This window comes from Nycticebus coucang, chromosome Y, assembly GCF_027406575.1.
Source record: "Nycticebus coucang isolate mNycCou1 chromosome Y, mNycCou1.pri, whole genome shotgun sequence".
In the NCBI taxonomy this organism is placed as follows: Eukaryota; Metazoa; Chordata; class Mammalia; order Primates; family Lorisidae; genus Nycticebus; species Nycticebus coucang.
Genome location: NC_069805.1, coordinates 23,820,998 through 23,845,128, shown reverse-complemented (window position 1 = coordinate 23,845,128; position 24,131 = coordinate 23,820,998). Strand labels below are relative to the sequence as shown.

At 41.3% G+C, this 24,131-nt stretch overlaps 1 pseudogene; it reads left to right on the top strand.

The window, feature by feature from the left end:
• Positions 1 to 18,874: 18,874 nt before the first annotated feature.
• On the top strand, positions 18,875 to 22,044 carry LOC128579035 (formin-2-like; annotated as a pseudogene).
• The last annotated feature ends 2,087 nt before the right edge of the window (positions 22,045 to 24,131 follow it).

Genomic DNA, 24,131 nt, shown 5'->3' with positions numbered 1-24,131 from the left:
TTAAATGAAGTAGTAGTTGTGGTTTTGTTTCCTTAGTCTCAATCTATTCTTGTTGTCATTTGAATTTCTCAAATTGATGAACTATTATGTTATTAAATATGAAACATCCAATTTCGAATCAAAATATTAGTTTATTGTATCTTCCACAAGAAGCAGTACAATTAAGCAAAGTATGCACCTAAGTCATTGACACAGTTTTGCCATCTTAATGGTAGCTTGTGTATGTCAGCAACAAAGAAGCCTGAAGAGCAAGTGACAATGAAATCATGAAAGATATTTTTCACAGCTTATTGGTAATTGAATATTTTTCCTTGCAAGAAGTGGTCAAAAGCTTGGAAGAAGTGGTAGTCTATTGCTATGAGGTCTGGTGAATAGTGGTTGTCAAAGAATTTCCAAGCTCAACTTCTATACTTTGAGCAGGTCTGTTTGTACAACATGTGGTTGAGTGTTGTCTTGGAAGAGGATTGGCCTGTCACCATTGAAAAATCTTGGCTATCTAATCACATGCCCAGTCATCATTCTCTCCAACTTCTTCTTTTTTTTTATTAAATCATAGCTGTGTACGTTAATGCAATCATGGGGTACAATGTGCTGGTTTGATATACAATTTGAAATTTTTCATCAAACTGGTTAACATAGCCTTCGTAGCATTTTCTTAGTTATTATGTTCACACATTTATTCTTGCTGGAGACATCCATTGTAATCAATTGACCAGGTTTCATGAAGCTGTGGTGAATAACACCAGTGTTGGACCACCAGATACCAGTAGCATTACTGGAGGAATATTTGGTTTTAGACACTTCATCTTTATCCAGCCATTGTAGCCAATGCTTGGGACAAAAATAATCCATTTTTCATCACACATAATAAAGAATATGGGGTAGCAATGGCTCACTTTGATGGTTCCCTTTGAGATAATTTCTTTTCTGATGCTCATTTAATTTATATGCAACCCATCTATCCATCTTCTTTACCTTGACAATTTGTTTCAAATGGTCCAATATTATTGGAATAGTAATTGCATGCAGCTATTCAGGCATAGGTTGAGAGATGGATTTGCTTCCATTTAAGCATTTGGATCATCATTACCCTCCTTAGTCTCAAGTAGTTCACACAGCTCATTTTCAAAATTAAAATCACCACGTCAGAACATCTCAAATCATCCATGTACTGTGCACTCATCAGCCACCCCTTTTGTTGATATTTTGTGTTGTTTTGAATTGGTTCCACAATGAAACTCTTATTCAAAAATAATACAAGTTTATATCTGAGTACCTTCTGATGGCAATAAAATACTACAAACAAGAAAAAAATAACAAAAGCTTTTGACTTCACCATGGTTTCACCAAAATTACTCTTAAAAAATTTAAAAATAATCACAAGCCAAAATATATCTTTAAAAGAAAGAGGATGTACCTTAACAATAAAAATAAGACAAGAAGTGTCAAAGTAAAATGTTGGATATCAACTGTCAAGCAGATCTCATGGAAATCATACATTTTATGCTTAGTAACCTAATACTTTATGTGTGATTTTATGTATCTGCCTGATTAGCTATACTGTAAATTCATAATTTCAGTCAAAATTCTTGGGCCCAGCATGGAAAACAAAACAAAAGAAAACAAAATAAAAAACAAGATACTGAGCACCCTGGGCGGCTCCTGTGGCTCAAGGAGTAGGGCGCCGGTCCCATATGCCGGAGGTGGCAGGTTCAAACCTGGCCCTGGCTGAAAGAAAAAAAAAAAAAACTAAAAAAGATACTGAGCACCCTTTCCCAATAGTCTCTTAATAGGAAATTTTCCTGTATTTGTAGAATCATAATTTCCTGATGGGTAGATATGAAGTCCCTTTGAGGATAATCCATTCAACATAGACATTTGTCTTTTTAAATGCTGCATTCATTTTCTAATACTGCTGTAATAAATTTTTACAAACTTAGTGGTTTAAAACAACACAATTGTATCATCTTACAGATCTGGAGTTCAGAAGTCTTAGAACCAAAATGTCAGCAGGGCTCTGTTCTTTCTGGAGGCTCTGTGGGAGAATTTGTTTCCTTGGCTTTTCTAGCTTTTGTAGGCTACCTGCATTCCTTGGCTTGTGGCCCCTTCCCATATCACCTTGATCTCTCCTTCTGTCTTCACATCTTTTATTCTGACACTCCTGCTACTCTCTTTCACTTATAAGGACCCCTACGATCACATTGAACCAACCTGGGTAACCCAAGATACTCTCTCCAGCTCAAAATCAGCTGGTTAGCAACTTAAATTCCCCACTGTCATGTACTGTGTGAGGACTGATTTACATGTTCTGGAGAGTAGCCTACTGACATATTTGTGGGCTATCTTTCTGCCTACCAGTGTGGGCCTGTGTAACCAGGACAGACCTTGTGACCCTCCTTTTCTGGCTGCAGCTGCTTGGGTCAGGGCAGGCAGTTGAAATCACTGGAACAATCTGTAGCTGGTACAAGTCAAAGATTGCTGAGTACCTGAAGTGTAAAGTTATAGAGAGCCTGGCCTTGCTCACTCATTTCAGGCCATGTACATTCTGTTTAGTAAACAAAGAAAAAAGGGGTTTGCAGATACAAAGAGAGGCGTCGAGGCAAGAGACAGACAAGGGATAACGTTGTTGTCTGCTGATGTTTAAGTCACTGGATATACAGCCCAGGGTTCTTTGTTTTCTGTTCACGGAGGTTCACCCACATAACTATTGTAGCATTGAAAGAAAACCCTTTTACCTGGGCCTTGAGTGGATTTTGGCTCCTTGTTACTACAAGTTCCATGTCGCAGACTGTTTATGTATGTGTGAAGTAATTAATCATTGACTACAGAATTGGGAAATAGAAAATATTAAAACTTGGGCTTGAATTTAGTTTCCCCTGGTGCCATTTTCTTTCCAATATATCTTTTAAGACCAATAATAACAGAGAGGTAAACAACATTCTTGCTGCAGACTGAGATGTTTGATGGTCCCTGTCACTCCCACTGACAATTAGGTTCATTTTGCAGCCTAGCAATTTAAAATAAAAACCATTTTATTCTCTTTAGCTCATCTCTTTTGAAAAAGAAAAATGAAGGCTTTGGGCCTGGGGGTATTCAAAATTTAAAACGTGTATCGTAGCTGGCCAGTTTCTGTGAATAAAACATGACGATTAAATACAGACTAAAGACCCTTTTCTTACTGAGCTTATGTAGCGTGACAAGCTCATTCCTCAGCAGCCTCACCCTCCGTGACCTTGGAACATTCACCCCTGGAACACCTCTGGGTTCCCTTTTGGACTGAGAGGAGAGTCAAATATAGACAGACAGTCCAGAGCCGCACAATAACGGGATTTAAACCATTTCTCATCAGAAAATCATTGCCTCTAAGCTGAGGTTCAAAGTGGGACCTATTGGTTTTTTAAATTATATTTTAATATAATAAATAGTTTTGTGGTGGTATAATTTACAAATCATAAATTCACCTGCTTTAATTTAATCCTTTTTAGTATGTTTAGAGCAGCGGTTCTCAACCTGTGGGTCGTGACCCCTTGTAACAATGAAAATACATCCTGTATATCAGATATTTACATTATGATTCATAACAGTAGCAAAATTACAGTTATGAAGTAGCAATGAAAATAATTTTATGGTTGGGGTTCACCACAAAATGAGGAACTGTATTAAGGAGTCACAAAATTAGGAAGGTTGAGAACCACTGATTTAGAAAGTTGTAAAACCAACACCACAATCTCATTTTACAATATTTCTGCTCCCTTGGAAAGCGCCTGTGGCTCAAATGAGTAGGGCGCCAGCCCATATACGGGAGGTAGTGGGTTCAAACCCAGCCCAGGCCAAAAAACTGCAAAAAAAAAAATTCTGCTCCCTCCCCTGCAAATCAAACTCATCTTCATTTACCGTCACTTTTTCATTCCTACCCACAGCCCTGGGCAGCCACTAGTTGAATTTCTATATCTATATATACATTTGCCTTTTCTGGGAACTTTATAGAAATGGGATCATCAAAGACAGCCTTTTTTTGTCTTTCATGTAACATAACATCTCTGAGGTTTATCCTGCTGTGGATGTGTTAGCCCTCCACATTTTATTCATCCATTCACTAAAACTATAAATTTTTATTACTAAATTATGCTCAGAAAACATATTCTGAGGAACCTTTTAGATATAGTTAGATTTGGGGTATCCAGGATGGATTCATGTGCTCCCTTTGTTATATTTGGGTATTCTTAGGTAAGCATTCCTTCCCTACCGTGGTCTCAAAGCTTTGCTCAGCCTGAATCTTCTGATTAGGGGTCCCGGGTATACTGACTCTGAGCTTCGTCTTTCCCAATCCACATCCATGAGGCTGAAACCAATATTTAGAGGCAGGAAAATCCTGGACTGATCAGAAAAACGCCTACCCCCTGAGACTTATCTGAGGGTGGTATAAGTAGAGGGTCTCTGCTGACGAGTGTTCCACACACTTAGCAAGAACGTTTGAGACTGTCTCGCTTCTCAGGCCTGGCAGGCTTCCTCGGTTTTGGTGAATTAACAGTTGTGCCTATCTGTGTTTCTAGGGTGCCTCGGATGTAAGAGACCTGCAAATATTGTGTTATATGGGGTGCACATAAAGTTCGTGGTCAAATGCTTTATGTCCACTCTGTATAACTGGCTCTTATTTCCTCTGCTTCCCTTATTGAGCAGGTAATATGTGCCAGGCCATTTGCATACATTGTCTATATCCCTGCAATGATCTCTAGAATTTAGCTACTATTTCAAATGGGGAAAATGAAACTCACACAAATTATTATATTTGTGCAAAATCATCTAAATGGTAAAGTCCCATTGTGAGGTCATCTTCCCTAAGGCTGGTTCTACCTACACTCTCACAAACTAAGTTTTAAAAGTGTCATATAAAAAGGTGGGCAGGGGATGGGGGAAATTTAATTTATTATGGTAGAATGACAAGGGAAAAAGTAGCAGATGGTTAAAACAGGCATGTACCAGTGAATTTGAGGGGACAGAAACAGGACAGAGACTGGATAGGTATCAGGATCAGGGAGATGGGAAAAGGGATAAGAGAAAAGGGACCCACCCATTCAGCTTGAAGTTGCTCCCAAGGTGGTGATTCTTTGAACCTCTGTTGCTCTATTCTGTACCATTGATGTCTTATACCCTAGCTACATAAACAGTTGCAAGGATCAGATGGTTCTTAAAAGGTAGTAAATAATTAATAGTTCATTCTGCCATATTGAAAATAGGTGATAAATGGAAACATAAAATATTAAGAGACTTCCCAGGATCTTAGATGCTGTGAAAGTTAGGGTAATAGATTCTGAAGCATAGAACTACTTTACCATTTGCTCTTATCAGTAAACTACTTGACTTCCTAACTTTGACTTCCACTTCTTCCTCTGCCCAAATATTTCTCAAACATTTCACTTGCTTGAATCCTGCTCACTTCCATTTCTTAACATGAAGATCAGGTTCTCCAAGAGTCTTCCTCTGATCACCTTCATTAAAGTAGGTCATTCCTTGTTTTTTTTTTTTTAATAAAATTATCAGAACAGTTCAACTCCCCCAAAGAAAATAATTCCCTTTCGTCAAGCATCTGATCTTCACCTCCAGATCCTTGATCACAATTTGTAATGTTATATTTATTTATTGACTTGTTCACTGTCTGTTTTGGCCCTTGCCAATTACACTACAAGTTCCCTGGGGTCAGGAAGCAAGCGTGTTTTGATCACCAATATATGACCACTTGCTGGAGTAATATTTAGTACTATCTACTTCTCAGTGAATCATGAACCAAATCAGTAGTAAAACAGAGGTCAGGCTTTAAGCAGTGCCTTCAAAGCCCATTTTCAAGTTCTTCAATTATTGAAGGGGCTTGTTACTCTGTGGAAGTTAGGAAAACACTTCTTAAAGACCCTCAGTTTGCTGGGCACAGGGGTTGAGTTGTCCCCCGCCTGCTTCCATCTCTGCAGCTGAGATTGATTTAGTTGGAAGCTCTCTAACCTGTCACTGCCTGAGGTCAAAAAAGCTATTGCCTCTGGGGAGACAAGTTAGATTATCCTGGGCCTTTCTACCTAGGCACCCCAGAGTAAACAACTCTAAAATATCCAAAGAAGAAATAGTTTAAGTTGTAAAAGAAACAGCCCCATTGTTCAACCATTCTTTTTAGTTTATTATTCTTTTTAAAGCTAATATTTACATCTTATTCAAATGAAATGCACGAGCTTTCATGGGGCAAAGGCTAAAAACTAAAATAAAATAAAATAAAGGTAGAAAATACTTCCTAGCATCCAGAAGACTAGATGAACACTCAAACACTAAAGAGCTGTTGTGATCTTTAATGCATTATCCTGAGCCAGGAAAGGCAGAGAAGAAAAAATACCCAATGTACACAGCCCTACTATGAAACTAATTTGGGACTCTCACATGAAAGCTATAACCCAGCTACAACTTAACAATAGGGGGAAGTGGGAAAGGGGGGGGTGGGTAGAGGGAGGGGAATCGGTGGGATCACACCTGTGGTGCATATTACAGAGGTATTTGCGAAACTTGGTAAATGTAGAATGTAAATGTTTTGGCACAGTAACTGAGATAACGCCAGAAAGGCTATGTTAACTTCCAAATCAGTTTTCTTATCCTGCCCTGCTAATCTCAGAGAGAGGAAAGATTTAAAGCATTATCACAGGTACTGACAGATAAATCCCAGTGAGTGAGTAAAGCAATTGCTTTTTCCTGGAACTCCGGTGAATGCCGCGCCCACGGTACCACAGCCGTAGTGAGGCGGCGCTGTCCGCGTTCTAGAACGACGGGAAGGTGGATTGTGCTCCACGGAGCTTAGCCCCCAGTGCCCCCAGTATGCACAGCATCAGAAATGTTGCCTAGCATGCTCAGTTACCCGCTTAAGTTTAAAGATTATGGCATCTATTCATGTGTTTGTCATTCTGTACCAGAAGTCTGTTTGTTCTGATAAACTATCAATATGTACTTTCTTAAGAATGAACACAATACACTGTTAATCCAAATATAACACAACCTCATGAGCTTACTAGACTCAGTGGCACCACTAATGAACACACAAAGAGGTTTTTCCCACCATAAATATCAGTAGGGACAGAAAAAAGAGAATGAATGCATAAGCAGAACTTTTACAAGACATAACCTCCCACAATAAGGATTTGTTCAAACATCTTGCTTCACTAATTTTCATATGTAATACAAATCAATAGAGTAGTTTAATGTTTAACAAACAATCAATTATAAATCAAAGTATAGTTACTAATAGAAGTAAAAATATATAGAAAATATATATAGAAGTAGTCAAGCATTATACATAAAAGAATATGTCCAGCTGTTTTAAAAATAAAATCATAAGAAACTGAAAAGAGTTGCAGGACTGAGAAGAGTTGTAAGCCTTGACATTCCTGAAGAGGGAGTAAGCAGGTGTTACTGATAAACCACCTCCCTCTGGAGAGCAAAACCTTGAAAACATGTAATGCATGATAAACTGCATATGCAGACACAAAGATAATTTACAAGCATAAGCAAAATGAAGATTGCATTGTTTGAACCTTGGAAAAAAAAATGTATAAATACCAACATATACTCTCAGTAAAATTTGCAGCTGCATACTTTAACCCGTAGTGTGCCAGACTGTCATTCCTGCGCTGACCTCTCAACTTTCCTCGTTCCTTCTCCCTGCTTTCCCTTGGACTGGAGCCCACCGACAGGGTGGTCCGCGGCAGGTGGCGCCTCGAACAGGGACTTGAAGGACAGGTAATCTTCTCTCTTTTTCTTTCTTTTTCAAGGTTGAGGGCGGCTCTTACCAGGGAGCTGCAGTCCCGCCGGTAAAGGCTGACCGGTTAAGTGTAAGTAATCACAGGATTCATGGGGCACGCATTAACTAAGGAAGAAAAAATGTTGAGTATCATGTTGCAGCGTTTGTTGGCAAAGAACGGGTTCAATGTGTCCCTCAAACGGTTGGAGGAGCTTATGCATTTTCTTAGACATGTTAGCCCTTGGTTCGTGGAGGAGGGATCGCTCTCCCTAGCGGATTGGAAAAGAGTTGGGAGGGAGATGCGCCGTTATGTGCAGGCACACGGGGAGCATACACTCCCCGCTCAAGCCTTCCCCCTGTGGCTACAGATTAGGGAATTGCTAACTGATACTACGTCTCTTGAGGCGTTTGTACGAGAAACTGCTTCAGAGACTAAAAGTCCAGAGGATAAAAGTCCACCTATACATGATGAAGTACCAAGAAAGACTCGTGAAGAGGCAGAGCCAGGGCTTCTGCGTGCTGTGGGGATGCTCCCCCCACCGCCGGAGCCTGAGGACTCTTTTCCCCCACCTCCAAAGCTTGGGGATTCTTCCGATGATGATTGGGATTTAGCAGATGAAATGGCCAAACAAGATGAGGAAGGGGATTTCTTTGATCATGATAATGAGCCCCCCATGGCGTTTGTAAGCATGACAAAGGCACGTCCTGCTAAAAGGGTCTCTCGTGCCCCTTGGCCACCTTTGCCTCCCATGGGTTTTCAGAACGCAAGGCAGGAAGCCAGAGGTTTTCAGGGCGCAATGCAGGAAGCACGAAAGCAAGGGGATTTTACTTTCGCTTTTCCAGTGAAAGTGTCAGCTGATGACGATGAGGATCCCGTATGAGAACCCCTGCCTCTTAAAACATTGAAAGAATTGCAGCAGGCTGTCCGTACTTCGGGCGCTTCTGCTCCATATACTTTACAGATTGTAGACTTAGTTGGAAGCCTCTGGCTTACTCCCTATGATTGGCACCAAACAGCTAAAGCCACTTTATCACCTGGTGATTATGTCTTATGGAGAACTGAATATGAGGATAAGTCCAAAGAAACTGTTACTCAATTTAGAAGTAGAAGGGGACCTAAGCCCACTATGGCTATGCTATTAGTAACTGATGATTTTGCATCTCCTCAGGCACAGACGGCCATCCCCCGCCAATTTCTGGAAGCCATAACAAAAAATGCCATCAGTGCTTGGCGCAAGCTCCCTCCTCCCGGGGCCAAAGGCGGCACATTAGCCAATATTAGGCAAGGTACGGAGGAGCTGTACCAAGACTTTATTTCAAGGCTGGAAGAAGCCATTAATAAAATGCTCCCCCCGTCTGAGGGCACATCATTGTTGCTCAAACAATTAGCATGGGAAAATGCCAACACGCTGTGTCAGGACCTTATACGTCCTCTAAGAAAAACAGGTACTTTACCAGATTATATTAAAGCATGCATGGATGCCTCACCAGCTATAGTCCAGGGTATGGGCTATGCTGCAGCAATGCAAGGACAGAAATTCAGCGCCTATGTTAAAAATACCTTCAATAAAGGAGGTAAGGGGCCAAGAGCTCCTGCTAACACTTGCTACAATTGTGGCAAGCCAGGACACATGCAGAAGGACTGTAAACAGTCCCATGCCAATAAGCCGAGGGGGGAACCGCCCGGCTTATGCCCTCGTTGTAAGAAGGGGCGACATTGGAGATATGAATGCAAATCAAAATTTCATAAGGATGGAGCCCCCTTAAATGACAAGGGAGACACTGATCCTGAGGATCAGCACGTACGGAGATCAAAAAACTAGGTGAGGGGCATTCTCCCAGCCCGGACCCCAAGGGAGATCATGCTGCGGTGCAGGATGTGCAGCACTCATCTACTTTAAATCCTCAAGCCCCTGAATTTACTATTCATGACCTTTCACGGGGCACTCCTGGGAGTGCAGGTTTAGATCTTGCAAGTGAAAAGGATGTATTATTATCCAAATGGGACGGTGTTACTTTAATCCCCACTGCAGTAAAAGGGCAACTTTTGCCGGGGACAGTTGGAATTATAATTGGGAGAAGTTCAAATTATACTAAACGTTTTGAAGTTATTCCAGGAGTAATTGATTCAGATACTCAAAGTACAATTAAAATAATGGTTAGAGCTTTAGTGGAAACAACTCAAATTCATAAAGGACAGAGAATTGCGCAATTGCTGTTATTACCATATGTCCCTTTACCTACACCACATTTAAAGACAACCAGGGGACAAGGTCAGTTTGGTTCCACTGATTATGTGGCTTTGGTGCATGATTTGAATGACAGGCCATTCCAAGAAATAAAATTAAATGGCAAAGCATTTAAAGGGTTAATGGATACAGGAGCTGACAAAACCTGTATTGCAGCTTCTGAATGGCCTCAGTCTTGGCCGGTTCAACAAACCGGTTCTTCTTTGATTGGGCTTGGTTCAGCCACAGGAGTTATGCAAAGTACAGCTTATCTCTCTTGGGAGTTTGAAGGAAAAACAGGTTTTGTTCAACCATATGTATTGCCCTCTTTACCATTCACTCTATGGGGCAGGGACCTCCTACATGTTATGGATTTAAAATTAGTCACTGCTGATCAGTTAAATGACCAGCATTTTACATAGGGGCCACTGCAGAAAATCATGCAATCAAAATAAAATGGTTAACAGATACGCCTGTATGGGTTAGTCAGTGGCCCCTAACAACAGAAAAGTTACAGGCATTACAAATTTTAGTTCAGGAACAAGTAGACAAAGGACACCTGGAGGAATCCACTAGCCCTTGGAATACTCCTGTATTTGTGATAAAGAAAAAATCTGGAAAATGGAGACTTTTACAAGACTTAAGAGCAGTCAATACAGTGATGGAAGATATGGGAGCCTTGCAACCTGGGCTCCCTTCCCCTGTGGCCATACCTGAGGGATGGTCAATTATAATTATTGATTTACAGGATTGTTTTTTCACCATTAATCTACATCCTGATGACTGCCCTCGGTTTGCTTTTAGTGTTCCTTCACTAAATTTACGAGAGCCTTTTAAAAGGTATCAATGGAAAATAGCTCATTCTACAGAAATTCCTTACAATCCACAAGGGCAAGCAATTGTAGAGCGATCCAACCAAATATTAAAACTACAAATTGAGCGCCTACAAAAGGCCCATACATATTTCTCTCCTCATCACATTTTATCACATGCTTTATTTGTATTAAATCATTTAAATGTTAATTCAAATAACCACACACCGGCATTTGTACATTAACAGCCGGAAACAAAAACTGCTTTACCAAAAGTTCTTTAGAAAGATTTATTAACTAGATTATGGAAAGAGCCAGATGTCCTCATAACCTCGGGACGAGGGTATGCTTGTATTTTTCCACAGGATGCCGAATCCCCCATCTGAATTCCAGACCGACTGGTCAAGCCGGCTCCTCCGGAAAAAACAACGCACGAGGAGACGCCAGCGGCTTCTACGGAACCTCACATATTGGCTGGAAAAAGTGAAAGTGCATCCGCCAACAACAAACAAGATCACGTGGATGCAAGTTAAAACTCTCACCCAAGAGGCAAAACGTTTACTGTTGTCTCAAGACAAAGCTTTAACTCCTGTAATGTATTTTGCAACATTTTTGACTCTCTTGTCCAGCCCTAAAGTAGAAAGTGCAGCCTATTGGGCATACATTCCTAATCCACCTTTGCTACACCCTGTAGGGTGGCTGGATCAAGAGCCTATAAAAATTTTAACTAATAATACCCTCCGTTTGGAAGGATTACAAGATTCAGAGTCACGGAATCATGCCTCTTCCTCTGTTAACTTTACAGGCAGGGTAGACTCACTCCCTATTTGTCTCACCTTAAGAGGGAGAGCCCCACCGTTTTGTGTGCAAACTAACTCCAGAGTGTTCTTAACTGACGCTCCAGATCCCGCAGATGCAACTAAACGTTATGTTTAGGAATATGAACTTCAAACCTTAGAACATATGACATTTAATGAAACTTTTAAAGAGGTAACTACATTACCTATCCCCAACTGCAAAGAAAAATATAGAGATATAAATCAATTCTGGGATTCATCTTTAACTAAAACTCCCGTCTGGCTGTCATGTGGCTTTGCAGAAGCAGCCAGTCGACATGTCCCAGTTAACTCCAAATTAATTATTTAAGATTATTCTACCACCTCTGGAACAATTGATTATGAGAAATATTTAACAGATAATGATGTAAAATATCATAAATATAGATGGTCATCTTTTCCTCCTCAAAAAATAAGGCGATGGTATTCAACTGGTTTAGTAGAACCTATATGAGTTGCACAACAGCAAAATAAAATTCAAATTCATTATGATTTATTTCGATTAGTGGCTGCTGCAAATATGATTTTAAAAAGAAAACCAGGCATAACAAGCCCTGCAGCCATACCAGTAAGAGTGTGTATAGAATATCCCTATGCACTATTATTAGCACCCACTGCCTTTTTTAGCATAGCTGAACATAATAATTCTTATAAAGTCACATGTACTGCATGCAAAATAACCAATTGTATTGCTTCTTCTGATATATTTCATGTAAATAATAGATTGCTGAATGTTATGTTAATTGTAAAAAGGCCTTCATATGTAATGTTACCTGTAGATCTGCAAGGCGATCCATGGTATGATAATGCAGCATTACAAGTGTTAGAAACACTTAATGAATTAATTAGGCCTAAGAGATTTGTGACAGCTTTAATTTTAGGCATTACAGCTTTAATTTCTATAATCACTACTTTTGCTGTAGCTACTACAGCTTTAGTGCAGCAAGTGCATACAGCACACTATGTTAATACTCTTAGCAGTAATGTAACTTTAGCTTTAATAACACAAGCTAGTATTGATAATAAGCTTGAAGCCAAATTAAATGTGTTAAAAGAAGTAGTCTTAGCTTTAGGTCAGGACATTAAGTACATACAACAAAAGCTACAAACAAAGTGTCATTCTGCCTTTCAGGCTATTTACATTACACCTTTACCATATAACATATCTGAATCATGGAGTAAAGTGCAAGCACATTTACAAGGTGTTTAGAGAGACAATGATATAACACATAATTTACACAGCTTACAACAAGATATTACAACCATGAGTCAAGCTCATTTACCAATAACTTCTCTTAACACATTGGCTCAATCTTTAACTAGTGGATTTAAAGCACTCAATCCTCTTGACTGGATCCAGTATATTGTATTCATAACCATAATTGTCTATTATTTTGTGTTGTGTTACTGTTACCATGTCTCATACGGTGTCTGTTTTCTTCTATCAACTCTATACGCCAAGAAGTCTTTGAACTGCAGTTTAAAAACAAAAAAGGGGGAAATGCCGCGCCCACAGCACCACAGCCGTAGTGAGGCGGCGCTGTCCGCGTTCTAGAACGACGGGAAGGTGGATTGTGCTCCACGGAGCTTAGCCCCCAGCGCCCCCAGTATGCACAGCATCAGAAATGTTGCCTAGCATGCTCAGTTAACCGCTTAAGTTTAAAGATTTATGGCATCTATTCATGTGTTTGTCATTCTGTACCAGAAGTCTGTTTGTTCTGATAAACTATCAATATGTACTTTCTTAAGAATGAACACAATACACTGTTAATCCAAATATAACACAACCTCATGAGCTTACTAGACTCAGTGGCACCACTAATGAACACACAAAGAGGTTTTTCCCACCATAAATATCAGTAGGGACAGAAAAAAGAGAATGAATGCATAAGCAGAACTTTTACAAGACATAACCTCCCACAATAAGGATTTGTTCAAACATCTTGCTTCACTAATTTTCATATGTAATACAAATCAATAGAGTAGTTTAATGTTTAACAAACAATCAATTATAAATCAAAGTATAGTTACTAATAGAAGTAAAAATATATAGAAAATATATATAGAAGTAGTCAAGCATTATACATAAAAGAATATGTCCAGCTGTTTTAAAAATAAAATCATAAGAAACTGAAAAGAGTTGCAGGACTGAGAAGAGTTGTAAGCCTTGACATTCCTGAAGAGGGAGTAAGCAGGTGTTACTGATAAACCACCTCCCTCTGGAGAGCAAAACCTTGAAAACATGTAATGCATGATAAACCGCATATGCAGACACAAAGATAATTTACAAGCATAAGCAAAATGAAGATTGCATTGTTTGAACCTTGGAAAAAAAAATGTATAAATACCAACATATACTCTCAGTAAAATTTGCAGCTGCATACTTTAACCCGTAGTGTGCCAGACTGTCATTCCTGCGCCGACCTCTCAACTTTCCTCGTTCCTTCTCCCTGCTTTCCCTGGACTGGAGCCCAGCGACAGGGTGGTCCGCGGCAGGTGACAGGCATTTCTTTACTATTATGAGAAATACTAGTTAGGTTATGCACAGTAATTGTCCCTTTCCCCAGTGATCACTGAGAGATCATTTGTATACTGCTAAAGCTCCAGGGCAAGTGAGTGGAATCAGACCTCCCACTAGCCTTTTCCTGCTCTTCTGAGGAAGACAAAGTCAGTGCAAACCTCCTGGATGAAGCTACTGCTTGGGAGTTGCAGAGAAACCCAGGAATGAGCCATTCTGTAGTGGCCGAGATCAAGTTGCTGGAGGGCAATTCCCTGGAAAGATCTGCAGTGATTGATGTGACTTTATGTTTTCTGATCAGAACAAGTTCCCCTTCATTTCTGTGAGGACGGCACTTGTTTTCTTGTGAACAGGTAAGCCACTGCCCCTAAGTTAAAACATTTATTTTCTAATTCACCTTTTTCTGGTCTTTTCCCCAAGTGGTGATAATTAGATTAGCGCTTACATGTATATTCTAAGAGAAGGTGTTGATGATTAGAATTCAAGGTAAAATCATTTAAATATAACATATATATATTTAAATATATGTAGTAAGGATTTGTGGAAGCAGCATAATTTAAATCAATACTAAGAGCATTTGCATCATGCATTAAGAACTAATATGGACAAACTAATATCTATTAGGTAGAACACAAGTGCATGTAAGCTATTATTGGTATCATTCTTGATTTAATGAAACTTCATGTATTTGACCTAATTTTGTGGGTAACACTTACTTTAGTAGTTAGGCAGAAAAAAAGATACTAAACTCCAAGTGTTTTCTTTCCCCTCATGTGCCCATACTTATATACTATCATAGAATCAGCCTTCCTCCTTTCTTTCCCATGTTCTTCCTGTTCTGGGAATTCTTTATATCAGTGAGGTCAAGCTCTGTCAAGAGAAAGGACTTACCACTATTAGGTCTCTATTAAACTGAATGCCTAAGAAAAGGATTGTAAATTTTTCCACAAGGAATTATAAAATATAAAATTGTATGTCTGTGCATGAAAACACATAGCTCTCTTTAAATACATATATTATATATATATATATTATTCATTTTGAGTTCATCAAAATACATAATACTGTTTTAAAACTCCTAACAATTTGGATCAGGGTTTACATGTTGCTCAAAAAGCTCTGAAAAATCTAATGCTAATGTCATAGGATCCAAAATAGTCATTAACTTCTATCAAGCAATTGAAATGTGGCCAATCTGAATTGAAACATTGCTTTTAGTGTAAAATATGCACCAATCTCAGAGATTTAGAATGAAAAAGGAAAGACTTAGAATGAAAAAAGAATATAGTTATTCCCATTAATAATTTACATCATTTTTTTTCTGATGGTAATATTTTTCACATGTGGGTTGAATAAAATATACTATTAAAATTAATTTTATGTTTCTTTTTTTACCTTTTTAACGTGGCTACTCGCAAATTTTAAATTATGCTTGAGGCTCACATTTCACAGTATTTCTGAAGTAAACCACGAATCTAAAGGCAAAAAATCGCCTTTGTCAACCTTAATTTCTTATTGGCTCTGTCTTTCCAATTTTTTTTGTTACTTCTTGCCACTAAACAAGGTACCTTATGGGCTCAGTCACGTTCACAGGGGAATTCTGAATGGTTTTGACAATGCACTTAGAATCTAAACGGTCCCCTTCCAATAGAAAGAGTATGTCTCTACTTACAAAGAGTATTTATAGAGACTCCGTACCAGAACTCTAGGTTTGTAGGAATTTCTATGTGATAGAAGAACAAAATAAATGTTTTCATGTCTTCCTTAGTTTCCCAGTTCCAAATAATCAAAAAACTTTTTGGCTACTATGTGTTGAAAGATAAAGTGTACCTATAAACCAGGAGGGAAATTTTCAGAAAAACCTAATGGTTTTTTCAGAGATTACGAGACAATGGCATTTATGCTCCATTTACAGCAGGGAGGGACTTAAGTGACTAGAATTTTTCACCTTTACTTTAACTTTTCTTATAGAGAAACAAATTTGTAGTGAATTCTGTAGTGTTTGGGGGAAGTAATATTATATTTTTCCTTTGTTTTGTAAACACTTTAAGTTCTGCATTGAGGATAAAATGGTGATGGTGAAAATCGAAAGGTATTTGATTACTTGTTTATCACGTAATCATCCTTGTAAAGCTCCGGGAACTCCATCCTGGTTACAAGAAAATATCAAGTAAGCACCCATTACACTGTTATTAAGTGGGGACTAGGAATTTTTTCACAGATCATACAGTGTCATGGAACTTTCAGTGTCCTAGAGAAGAGTTCATTCCCCATGTAAGACATTGGTGCTATAGATACAGTGTCTAAAATCTTATTTGTTCTGTTGGGTTCTGCCTTCAAGTTTTGAATTCAGTTTGATTACTCGAGAAATGAATTTGGATTTCTTCTTTCTTTCACTCATTCAGTTCCCATTTACTGACTATCAGATGTGAGAGGCTTCCTGATGCAGCAGGTGTCTCAACCACAGTGTTAGTGTCACTTTGGGGGAAATCGTTCTTGCTTGAGAGGGAGCTGGTCTGTCCATCATGTTTAGTAGGGTCCAGGGTACCAGTGACATCACCCTCCACTGAGACAACCAAAAATGTCTCCAGACAGTGTCAAGTATTCCCTAAGTAGCAAAATAAAGCATTGGTGATGATGGGAGAGAAGGGATGGGAGATGGAGGTGAGGGTGGAAGGGAGGCAAGGGAAGTGCAGTTGGTGTGGAAGACGTGAATGGACTTGAGAGACAGAGAGACATTAAGGAAGAAAAGTCTTAAGGGCAGGCGGCGCCTGTGGCTCAAAGGAGTAGGGCACCGGCACCATATGCCTGAGGTGGCGGGTTCAAACCCAGCCCTAGCCAAAAACTGCAAAAAAAAAAAAAAAAATCTTAATGGCTGGTAAATTGTGGGGACTGAAGAGAGGGAGGAGTCAGCAACAACTCTGGTTTGGGCAACTGGAGTAATTGTGGTTCTCTTAATCGAAAAACAAAAATAAGGGAGAAAGGGATTTGCAAGAGAAAATGAGTTCAGTTTCAGACATATTGCATTTGGCTGGGGCTGCACTGTTCTTACAGGAGAGTGGGTTCAGCCTCTCCTGTAAGAGGTGCAGGAGCCACGTCAGGACGGAGGTGGAGTTTGGATGCAATAACTTGGTAGTTGATATCAAGGCAGAGAACTTGTATTTTTGAAGGGGAAAATCATTTACCTGCTGGAAAAAAAAAATGAGTTAGATACTTAAAAGGCCGACTCATTGTTCTGTCGGAAATTCAAAAAAAATTCCAACAAGATGAAGCAGAAAGAGGCTAAAATGAAACAAAATAAAAATCAAGTATCAGAAACATTTCAGTATATTTTACAGTCAAATATGAGAGTAATGGAGAAGGAAGAGAACTGCAAGAAGACAGGAAATGACGTGTAATTCAGATAAACAGGTAACAGGGAGAAGGAGTGGAGGATTGTGCATTCATTATAAATTTCATACATTCTTAAAACTCATTTTTTCCCCAACAGTGTAGCATGAACATTTTCAAATATATAACAAGTTAAAAGAGGGTGGCACCTGTGGCTTAAAGGAGTAGGGCAATGGCCCCATATACCGGAGGTGGTGAGTTCACACATGGCCCCTGCCAAAAACTGCAAAAAAAAAGAGAAAAAGTTGAAAGAATTTCATAGTGAATACCCATATATCTGCCACATAAATTATATAATTAACATTTTATTATATTTTCTTTATGATATATTTGTGTACTCATTAAAACATCTTATTTTTTGATGCATTTTGAGGGTAAGGTGCAGAGATGAGTACACTCAAGTGAACTACACCAGCATACATATTATAAACTAAAGTTCAATATTTGTTTATATGAGTTTTTCCACCTACTTTTACTAATTTTATTTTTAAAGTTCATATCCAATTTCCTTGGCTGGAAAATTGGTAGCACAACATTTTGTTTTTATATGCATATTTTTATATGACCACTTGGGATAGTAACACTGAAGACTTTTACCCATAATTACACTTTCTTGAATGTAGAGACTTGTCCCATTTCCTATTTCTCTTCTGTATCCTGGTAACTAGGATGTAGCCAGGCACAAGGTAGGACCTCTACTTATTTGTTAAATGTATATAACAATTACAGATGTGCTATTCTTACTGAACCAAATGGAGTTAAACTTAGGCCATGTTCCAGGTTTCTTGGGGATTACTAAATACTTACTGAAAACCAAGGAATGCTTTGGCAAAGCTTTATAGTTAGCCTTAATGATATCCTTACCACTGCCCCTCAGAGTAAAGTATGTGGTGTTGTTTGTTATAATTTTGGATCCAAGTCTGTAGTTTCAAGTGTTGCTCTGATATATGACCTTGGACAAATCTGTTAGCCTCACTGAGCCTGAGTTGATGCATTAATTGTTATTGGGTTGAGAGTATTTACCTATATTTGATACCCATTTCAAATGAGCCTTTGCATGCAATAAAGCTTTGTCAACTGTGACCTGCTGTACAACTGTCACCTATTGGTTTGTAGTCAAAGGATGTGAAAAAAATCAGCAGCCTCCTTCCCTCTCACTCCCTCTTCCCTTCCTTTGTCTTTTGTGCTTCTAGAACATATCACAGAAGACAAAAAGGAAACCAATGGTTCAGAATCAGAAATGCTCTGTTGATGAAAGAGCAAAAATCAAGATGCAAAGTGTCTCAGCACTCAAAGAAGCAGAAAATTCTAATAGCCACAGGCAAATTGTGCCCTCTGAGGAGCCTGGATTCTAGAAGAAAGAACAGTGTTTGAAAGAGGTGAAACAAAGGCTTTTAAAGTTTTCTGGAATCCCTTGAAGACTGGGATATTATCGTGGCAAAGTTACTAGAGTGGATTTCTCCAAAACATTTACTTTAAAGGGCCACCTGAGGACATTTGGCTGCCTGCCCTTAAGTTACATGTATTTTTAAAAACATAAATTTGAAAAAGGCTAATAATGAGAGACTTATAGAACCAGCCTTTTGTTTTGTTTTGTTCTTGATAAAGATGGTTAAAGAGGGAGGTTTAAAATGTTGGTTCACAACATTCAAAGGAATACCCTCCATTTTTTTGCATATTTAAATTCCATTGTATACTATGTAGTACTTTCTTCTCCATGGGGTCACTTTAGAAATTTGAGCAAGTTGGATAGCCATCCATATTTTCAAAGTGGTTAACAGCAAACCTACAAGTTAAGTACCTGCAACATTTATTAATGCCACTTTAATCTTGATTTACTGCTTGAAGCTTCTTTAGATATCAATAATGTTTTATAAATACTTAAAATATATAGATAGCTAATTTTCACAAATAATTAAAATAGTCGTAAAATGTACAATGAAGAGAAGTGTTTAAGCTAATATTGAAGCCAGAGTGTTACAGGACAGAATGTGACTGCAAGGCTTTGACTGGGAAAGTAGTAGTTTATAGCATTACATCTGATTTTGCGTGTTTGCACCAAGGGTGTTTCCTTTCTGTTCTTTTTTTCCCCCTTTTTATAGGTGGTCACGATAGTGACATGTTTAATATTGATGAATTTGACCTCCTGGGAGTTAAAGTATATGCACCCTTTTTGAATACAAATGCTGTTTAATTTATTATGTGGAAAACACATAGAATTTGAAGATTAGCATTTTAATCAACTCTAATCTTAGTATTTGCTGCTTCCCCCACTTCTCCTTTGTCTGTCAAAAAAAAAAAATTGGATAAACCAACTTTGGAAATGACAGCTAATGTCCTCTCTCAGAGCAGCCGGGTCAGTCTGAAACATAAAAGCAGCGCCCTGTGTAGAAACTTTTCCTGAACCAAATGTTCCAGCACATTAACAGTGTGCAGGGGGACCATCAATTATTTCAGAAACAGAACAATCCATTCATTCAACAAACATTTACTGAAGAGCCGTGCAGAGGAAGGGGGGTGGGATCCTGTATGTAGCCGGGATCTGATGGCACCTCTAATCTGAAATTTGGCTTCAGTATTTCGCCATGTAAATTTTTCTCCTTTTTTTCCTTTAACTTTTCACATGGCAGGGCCAGGAGCTTTGAAACTTGGAGTTCTTCCGGCGGGCACAATGCGTTGGATTCGCACAGTGGAAATTAAAGTCCCCCAGATAGAAGAGACGTGTTTCCCGCCCAGGTTCAGGGCGGAGCCGAGCTCGGGCGGAGGGGGCCGGGCTGGCCTGAGTGCCCGGGGCGCGGTGGCGCAGCTCTGGAATCGCAACATCTGGAACCAGGATGGGAAGCTGAAGAGGAGCGCAGGTGATGCCTCGCATGAAGGCTGCGGCGGCGCCGGCGCCAAAAAAGCTGTGGGGCCCAGGGATGTGGAAGCCACAAAGAAGGGGAGCGGGGGCAAGAAGGCTCTGGGCAGGCACCGGGGCAAGAGGGGAGGAGGCGGCGGGGAGCTGGGCAAGAAGAGGAGCCAGTCGGACTCCAGGGCCTCGGTGTTTTCCAACCTGCGGATCAGGAAGAACCTGTCCAAGGGGGAAAGCGCGGGGGTCTCCCGCGAGGACGTGCTAGACCCGCGAGCTGGACAGGGCTCACTCCATGCTCACCAAGACCCCGGACCTCAGGCTCTCGGCGGACGAGACCCGTCTGTCGAATACCAAGTGTGCTGACCCTTTTGAGGTGACCGGTCTGGGGGGTCCAGCCCGCCAAGACCAGGGTGGGCATCCGGGCGATTGCAGGGGATTTGGAAACTGCAGCAGGGGCTCAGGTTGGACACAGAACCAGCTCAGGTTCGGACACGGACATCTATAGCTTTCACTCAGCTACAGAGCAAGAGGATTTGCTTTCAGACATCCAGCAGGCGATCCGCCTGAAGCAGAGCAGCGGAAGCAGCAGCAGCGTCTGTTGCTTCTGCAGGACTCTGAGGAGCCGGCAGCGCCCCCCACCGCCACCTGCCCTCAGCCCGGGGCCTTCCTGGGCCTGGAACAGTTCCTGCTGGGGCCGCGGCGCACGGGGCTGCGGAAGCCCCGGACCGAGTGGACACAGAGCAGCCGCTGTCCGCCGTCTTGGACCTGCATGAGGGCCTGGCCCTTAGGGCCTGGCCGCTAAGTCCCCGGTGGCCGGGCAGCCGCCAACCCCCGGCGCTCTCCGCGCCTCCGGAGCGCCTGGCCTTCCAGAGGCCCAGCCCTCAACCAAAGACTCGCCCTGGTCCTCCGCCTTCCCGTTTCCCGAGGCTGGACCGGGGGAGAGCGCGGCCGGAGCCTTCGAGCACAGGGCTGGGGACACCGATGAGGAGGGCGAGGAGGATTCTTTTGAGGATGCCCTCCGCGGCTCTCCGGGGGAGGAGTGGGGCCGGGAGGTGGGAGAAGAGGCCCCGCAGAGGTTGGAGGGACAGCCGGAGGAGGGGTCGCGACGGCCTGGCACCCCGACCGTGCCTTCCTGCCCGGCAGCCCCGCGCCCAGCCTGTGGCTGCTTCAAGCCCTACCCACTCATAACCCCCTGATACACCAAGACCACCACCCGGCAGCTCAGCTCGCCCAATCACTCGCCTTCTCCGTCCTCTAGCCAGAGCCCTGGGATCAAGAGGCGGCTGGAGCCCCCCTGTGCCGGGGGCCCAGAACTGCCCGGACCTCCGCGGCCTCCCCAGCCAAAAAGCACTGTGCCGATGGTGGCCTTTCGGGGGCCTCAGACGCTCTGCAGACCGGACGGAGGAGCTGGATGCCCACGCGCCCCGGGCGGGAGGCTCTGCGCACCTGCTGGAGCGCTGTGTGGCGGCGGACTGAAGCGGCGGTGGGGTGTCTCCAGCAGTGGTCGCCAAGGGGTCTGGGGCGCCCGCGGCTGTAGATGGCTTCCAGAAAGTGTTCACAGGTGAGCGCACCCTGCTGCTAGCCCCTAGGTCGCAAGTCGTCTGCCAATCAGGGCCTCCTGCCACCCTCCTCTCAGGGTTCTGAAAGGCGGAGACCTGCTAGTGGCAGGTCGCTTCATGAGGAATCCTGTTCTGCCCAGCTAGCCTCCTTGGAGAAATGCCTTGGACGTGCTTATTTTCTTCCAAGGTCTCATAGCGAACGACTTAGTTGTGTCTCTTTGGAGTCATCTCAAGGAAAGGATGGTCTGTCCATTGAGTCACGCCAAACATATAGACTCCTTTTTTGCCTTGTTAGTTAAACCATCAATCTTCTCTTCCCTTCCTCATCACCAGGGCATTAAAAAGAACACAATGGTTCATGTTCCCTTTACAAGGTTCAGCGCGGGAGGCACAAATCATTTATTCAGGTACTATCCAAAGGTGATTGCTAACCCCTTTTAAATACATATGTGTGTATGTAAGTGTAGAACATGTACATGTAACACGTAGCTTCTGTCTGGCAGGAGTCAGGGGTCTACTACTTCTATTTACTTATTTATTTATTTTTGAGTCTCACTCTGGCATCATCGTAGCTCACAGCAAGCTCAAACTCTTGGACTTAAATGATCCTCTTGACTCAGCTTCCTGAGTAGCTGGGACTATAGGAGCCTGCCACAACTGCGGGCTATTTTTTCTATTTCTAGTAGAAACAGGGTCTCACTCTTTCTTAGGCTGGTCTGGAACTCCTGAACTCAAGCAATCCACCTGCCTCTCCCTCCCAGAGTGCTAGGATTACAGATTTGAGCTACTACTTCTCAAGATTAAGTGGTCACAACAGGAAAATCTAATATGTACTTTTAGAAAAGTAATAAATAAATAAAATCTAGGAAAATTTTTTTTTTTTTTTTTTGTAGAGACAGAGTCTCACCTTACCGCCTTCAGTAGAGTGTCATGATGTACACAGGACTCACAGCAACCTCTAGCTCTTGAGCTTCCGCGATTCTCCTGCCTCAGCCTCCCAAGCAGCTGGGATTACAGGCGCCCACCACAACGCCCGGCTATTTTTTGGTTGCAGTTCAGCCGGGGCTGGGTTTGAACCTGCCACCCTCGGTATATTGGGCTGGCGCCTTACTCACTGAGCCACAGGGTGGCTCACGCCTGTAATCCCAGCACTGTGGGAGGCTGAGGCGGGAGGATTGCTTGAGCTCAGGAGTTCGAGGCTTGTCTGAGCGAGAGTGAGACCCCGACTCATGAAAAAAATGGAAAAACCCAGCCGGGCGCCCGGCGAGCGTCTGTAATCCCAGCGGCTTCGGAGGCTGAGGCAGCAGGATGCCCACAGCCCGAGTCTGAGGTTGCAGTGAGCTACGATGCCATTGCCCTCTGCTCAGGGCATAGGGTAGAACTGTGTCTCGACAAAAAAAAAAACAAAAAACAACAACAACAAAAAAAGGAATAATTTTCATTTGGCTTCATGGTCCAGTTGGAACAGGATGTACACTGCTGATAGTGAAGATGAGAGGGCCAAAAACACGTCTGGTCCAACTGATACCTCTCCTCCTTAGCATTTCTTATAGACTCTGCACTCAAAGCAGCATGAAGCACAGCCAGCAGTCAGTTTACTGTGAGAGGATAAGTTGATAATTGCATACAGGTTTACAGGTCCCAGGGCCTTACCCTGAGAGCCCACTGGTAAAGTGTGAGTTTGTTTCCTGTTTACTTAACATCTACTTTTATTTATTGAATGAAATAGAGTGTTAGAGTTTAATGAATAAGAAAAAAATGAAACTTATCTGAGTGCTGGTATGCTTGTGATATATTACATTAAAAATTTCAAGTACAATATAAAAATTTCAAAATCCATTGTGTTTACAGTTTATAAAACATACATGAAATTTTTCCATGAGGATGACTTTGTAACAGGCTAAATAGCTCCTTTCATTGACCACATCTTTATTTTCTTTTGTCGACTTTTATTTTGAATTTGTAGAAGTTTACATTGAAAAGTCACTTTCTATTCATTTCACAGACACTTTCATTTTTTTTGTTTTGTTTTGTTTGTACTTCTTTTCCACCCTTCTGTCAGGTAGATTCAGTTAAAAGGGATGTTTGTAGTTTTATACCCGCTGGATAAATTATAAGAATAATGCAAAACAGCAGCAAAAAAGACATTTTTAATAGAAGAAGATTGAAAAG